Here is a 5000-nt window from a genome sequence, read left to right as displayed (position 1 = left end):
GAGGCCGCTGCCGCCGCCGCCGCCTTCGCAGGCAAGTGGGTCACCGCGCACCTGCCCCGTGTGCACCTGCTCTAACCTGCCCACATGCACTTAACCGAGCACCTGACCTGCCCACCTGTCATGCATACCTGTTTGCCCTCACGCCTGTCCCGCATGCACCGCACACTTGCCTCACATGCATCACACACTTGTTCTGTGTGCACTGCACCTGCCCTGAATGCACCTACCCTGCATACACAGTGCCATGCACCTGTCTGTCATGCCTGTCCCATAGCTGATGTATCTGCCCTGCACACCTACTCCATGCTCCTGCCCCTCATTCTTGCCTTCCACTAGCCCCAAATATTTGCCCCACATCTGTGCCATGCCAGGTCCGCACCTGTGCCACGCACCTGCTGCACACTTGCTCCATGTCCCTACCTCATACCTGTTCTGCACATTTGCACCGCATACCAGTCCTGCACTGCCCACCTGCCTGCATTGCAGACTTGCCCTACACGTCTGTCCCACACCAACCTCGAGCCTGCCTCTTGACATAGTTGCCCCATACCAGTCCTGCACACCTCGTCTGCCTGTTTTGTATACCCACCCCACACCTGTGCCGCACCCTTGACCTGCACACCTTCCCAGTGGACTGGCTGGCTCCCACCTGCCCTGTGCATTTGCCCCTGCCCCACATACCTGCCTTATACCCACCCCACTCTGATGGCTGGCCCCGCTGTGCATGTGTACCTGCTCCAACACTCGAGTGTGGCTCTCTACTGCTCTTCTTTCTTACTCCTCTGGACCCCGCTCAGCTCACACCCTCCCTATCTTTTCCTCCATCCTGGGAGCTGGTAGGTTAGGAGGGTTAGATGTGGACCCGGCCCTGGAAGAGCTCAGGTGATGGCAATAAAGAGGGGCATATTTGGTTGCCTGAACATCCAGAGAGCGAAGGGCCAGGGCCTTCGTGGCCTGGGAACCGGGATTAGAGGTATCCCTTGTCAGGCTGGCTGCTCCATGGTCACTTGCCTATCCTTTGGGGATCTCCCCTCTGTCACTTCTAGCACAGCACCATCACTCAGGTTTCCTGCTACTGGGAACCAGGGGCTGTGACTGAGGTGGCCTGTGGAGGTCCTTTGTCCCTTCTCTAGTGCCGCGTCCCTGCCCAGCTGTGGCTCCCATGTATGTGTACACCCTGGAAGAAATGTGTGCTTTCTCTTTGCTTCTGAGAGCCTTTTCCTGTAAGGGCCCTTGCAGGCTCGGACTGGGGTGCTGTCCAGCAGTGTGAGAAACCCCAGAGGAATCTGGGAGCTTGTTTGGCACCACTGGGTCTTGGTGGAGGGGGCCCAGTTCCACCTGGCTGAGTGCTGCTGGTCCGTGAGTGGTCTGTTGCTCTACTCATGGAAGGCAGGGAAGTGTCATGGCACTGTGCTGTTTTGTGAGATTTTGAGCCATGAGGTTTTTCTACCTTAAGAACTTGTTTTAATGAGTGCAGAAAAGAAATATTACATTGCTCATCATGACTTTAGAGTAATTTATGTTGTAAGTTTTTTTTGTTTTGGGGGGGTTTTTTTGCAGATTTTTTAATGCTGGAACTAAAACTCAGAGCCTTGGATATGGCATCTGGCTACATCCCCAGCTTTTCTGCAGATTTTTTTTTTTAAATTGCGGTATGGGGATTGAACTCAGGACCTTGTGCTTATGAGGGCAGGTGCAGTACCACTGAGCTCCGTCCTTGGCCCCTCTACAGAATTTTATAGTTGTGCTTTCAAATTTTTTGATATGAATTACTGAGGTCAGGTTACCAGATGATGTGGCAGAGCAGGCTACCTTCTGAAGCTACCTTTGGCACCTGGCTGCTTGAGCTGTCTTCAGACCTGGGTCCTGAGCTGTGGGTTCAGTGCTGGCTGAGGGTGAGGTTGAGGTGGCTGCATGTGGTTGGCAGGAGCTCGTTAGTGCAGAGTTTCCAGCCAGTGCCTGTGAGTGCTGCCTCCCCTGACATGAACATTCTAGAATGCTGGGTGAGAGGGGCGACCTCTTGGCTTTTGCAGAGGTGAGGAGGGTGCTGTGATGGACAGGGGTGGCAGGGGAAGATGAGATGGGAGCTGCCAGCCCCCCTGGGGTGTTCAGCACGCTGTCGGAGCCACTGGGTCCACTCTGTGACCACCTGTCCACACTGTGGGCCACCGTCCACATTGTTGGGCAGGGATGTGCAGGTGGGACACATTTCTCGGGAGGCAGATTGGTGGGAAAGAGGGGGGTTGTACATGGGGGTGGGCAGAAGGCTACGGTGACCTGTGAGGATGGCCAGGCTGTGGCAGCAGAGGGACCCGGAGGGAGAGATGGGACTGAGCCTGCCCTGTGTGACTGGCACCAGAGCTGTGACCGTTGTGCCCGGAGGCCTAGGCCTCATGTAGGTACAGGCAGGGGTGATCTGGGGGACACAGCCTCTTACCAGCCAAGAGAGGCTGAGGTCCAGCGGTCAGCGGTGGCTCTGTGTGAGGGGGTGGTTTGTGGTGGATGTTGCTATACATAGGCTTTATTGAGTAAATGTTGAAAGAATCTGCTGGAAAGTAAAATAGGTAAAACCTGAAGACATAGGTGTAGACAAGCACTTTCTGAACAGAGTGCTGGTACAAAAAATAGCACCAAGAATCAACAAAGGGTATCATATATCAAATTAAAAAGCTTCTGCACAGCAAAGGAAATAGCCAACAGAGAAGAGAATCTACAGAGTGGAAAAATTATTCCTCAGAGGACTAATATCTAGAACATATAAAGAACACAAAATATTTGACCCCCCCCAAAAAATAAAAGACCCAATCAAGGTCTGGGGATTTAGCTCAGTGGTTCTGCTGCCTGTCTTGCAAGGTCAAGGTCCCGAGTTTGATCCCTGTTACAAAAAAGGGAGGCGGGGACTCAATTAAAAAATAGGCAAGTGGAATAGACACTTTTCAGACATACAAATAGCCAATAAACACGTTCAGAAACATCCAAAGCCATTAGAGAAATGCAAATTAACACTGAATTCTAAAAAAACTTAGATTCTGCATTACTCTAGAAAGAATGGCTATCATCAAGAAATAAAATAACAAGGCCAGGGATTTAGCTCAGTGGTTCTGCCACCTGCCTTGCAAGTGCAAGGTCCCAAGTTCACTCCCTGGTACCAAAAAAAAAAAAAAAGAGAAAGAAAGATAAAGAAAATAATTACTGCAGAGGCTGCAAAGAAAAAGGAACCCTTTTATACTATTGGTGAGAATGTAAAGTAGTATGACCATTATGGAAATCAGTATGGTGATTCCTTAAAAAACTGAAACTGAAACAGCCCGGTGTGGTGGGGGCATAGTGGCACATGCCTGTGATCCCAGCACTCTTGGGAGGCTGAGGCAGGAGGATCACTGTGAGTTGGAGACCAGCCTGGGCTGATAGTGAGTTCCAAGTCAGTCTCAATTACATAGTGAGACCCTGTCTCAAAAAACCAAAAACTGAAACTGGGCGAAACATGGTGGTGCACACGTGCAATCCCAGAAAGTGTGAGGCTTAGGCAGGAGGATTTTGCCGAGTTTGAGGCCAGCCTGTGATCCACAGTGAGTTCAAGGCCATCCTGGTCTCTATTGTAAGACGTTGTCTAAAAAAAAGTAGAAATTCCATTCAACGTAACTCTTCCCTTTCTAGGTATCTTCCTGAAAGAGTTAAAGACATCATATTACAGTGATCTATGTATGCCCAAATTTATAGCAGCATTCATAGTAGCTAAATGTTACAAATAACCTATATATTCAACAGATGAATGGATAAGGAAATGTGGTATTTATATACAGTGGGGTACTACTCTACCATAAAGAAGCCTACCTCTGAATCATTTGTAGGAAAATGCTTGTATTTTGAGACTATAATGTTAAGTGAAATAAACCAGACTCACAAGTTTAAATACTACATGGCTTCTCCTATATGAACAGCCCAAAATATAAATAAAGAGCAAACTGAGAGATAAATAATGGGAAATAGGGAGTTAGATCTTTCTCAAAAGAGAAGTGGACCAAGAGATAAGAGAGGGAAGGGGATGAAAAAAATGAAGGTGTGTTAAGTGCATATACCAACTCCTCACAAGGAATGTACATGTTAGGTTCTGCAAACATGGACTAATAAAAATAAAAATTGAAAATTAAGTTAGAGCCTTTATCAGGGAGGTTGAACGTCTCTGTTCCTAGAGAACCGGGAGTCTGAGCACTGCCGTGGAAGCAAAGCACGAGCATCTCACTGTGCGTGTGGAGCCTCAGCGGGCTCCACTGTGAGGCCATCACTGTTCAGAGTTCTGGCGTTTGTCATGTGTAAAGTCAGGCTTTGCTTCTGTTGCAGAAGTGACCACGGTGACAGTAGCCAACGTGGGCGCCTCTGCAGACAATGTCTTTACAACCTCAGTGGCAAATGCTGCATCCATCTCAGGACACGTCCTGGTGAGCTGCCCGCAGGGTAGGGCAGGGCGGGTCTGCACCTGGTGCCTAGGGTGGGGCTGGGACTCCTGCTCCGCGGCCTCCCAGGGTCCCCTGCAGGAGGCTGGCTCTGTCCATGCTGTTCTGTCTGGAGCTTCTCCTAGTCCGTCTCACCAGCTGCTTCTCCCTGGGAGCTGTCAGAGCTGCAGATGGTCTGTTAGGACCCTGGTGACCCGTGGTTGGGCGGGGGCAGGAGAGGCTGCACCTGTGCACATGTCTCTTCAGCTGTGCTCAGACCTGTAGACCTGGGCTTGGGTTTGCTTCGGCTCGACTCTGTCTCTGGAGTGGACATGGGTGACCGTGTCATATCCCCTAGTTGGCAACAGATGGTGAGAGCCTTTTTGGGCTGTGTCCTGCTGGGGGAGGTGCAGTACCTGTGGCTGTCCTTGTAGCTGACCCTTTGGACATGTCCTCTCTCCCAGTCTGGCAGGACGGCGCTGCAGATCGGGGACAGCCTAAACACTGAGAAAGCCACACTGATTGTTGTTCACACGGATGGAAGCATCGTGGAGACCACTGGGCTGA

At 50.6% G+C, this 5000-nt stretch overlaps 1 long non-coding RNA gene across 2 annotated transcripts in view; it reads left to right on the top strand.

The window, feature by feature from the left end:
• LOC117286297 overlaps positions 1-4421 on the top strand; it is a 14176-nt gene extending 9755 nt beyond the window's left edge. For both annotated transcript variants that reach the window (XR_004517390.1, XR_004517389.1), the window contains exon 4: positions 4342-4421. This is a non-coding gene — a long non-coding RNA (uncharacterized LOC117286297). The remainder of the gene's footprint in view (positions 1-4341) is intronic.
• The last annotated feature ends 579 nt before the right edge of the window (positions 4422-5000 follow it).

Source organism: Fukomys damarensis, unplaced genomic scaffold (genome assembly GCF_012274545.1).
Source record: "Fukomys damarensis isolate Sample0158 unplaced genomic scaffold, DMR_v1.0_HiC HiC_scaffold_16, whole genome shotgun sequence".
Taxonomy (NCBI): domain Eukaryota; kingdom Metazoa; phylum Chordata; class Mammalia; order Rodentia; family Bathyergidae; genus Fukomys; species Fukomys damarensis.
Note: the sequence above shows the minus strand (reverse complement) of the source record. Positions and strands in the feature narration are given on the sequence as shown.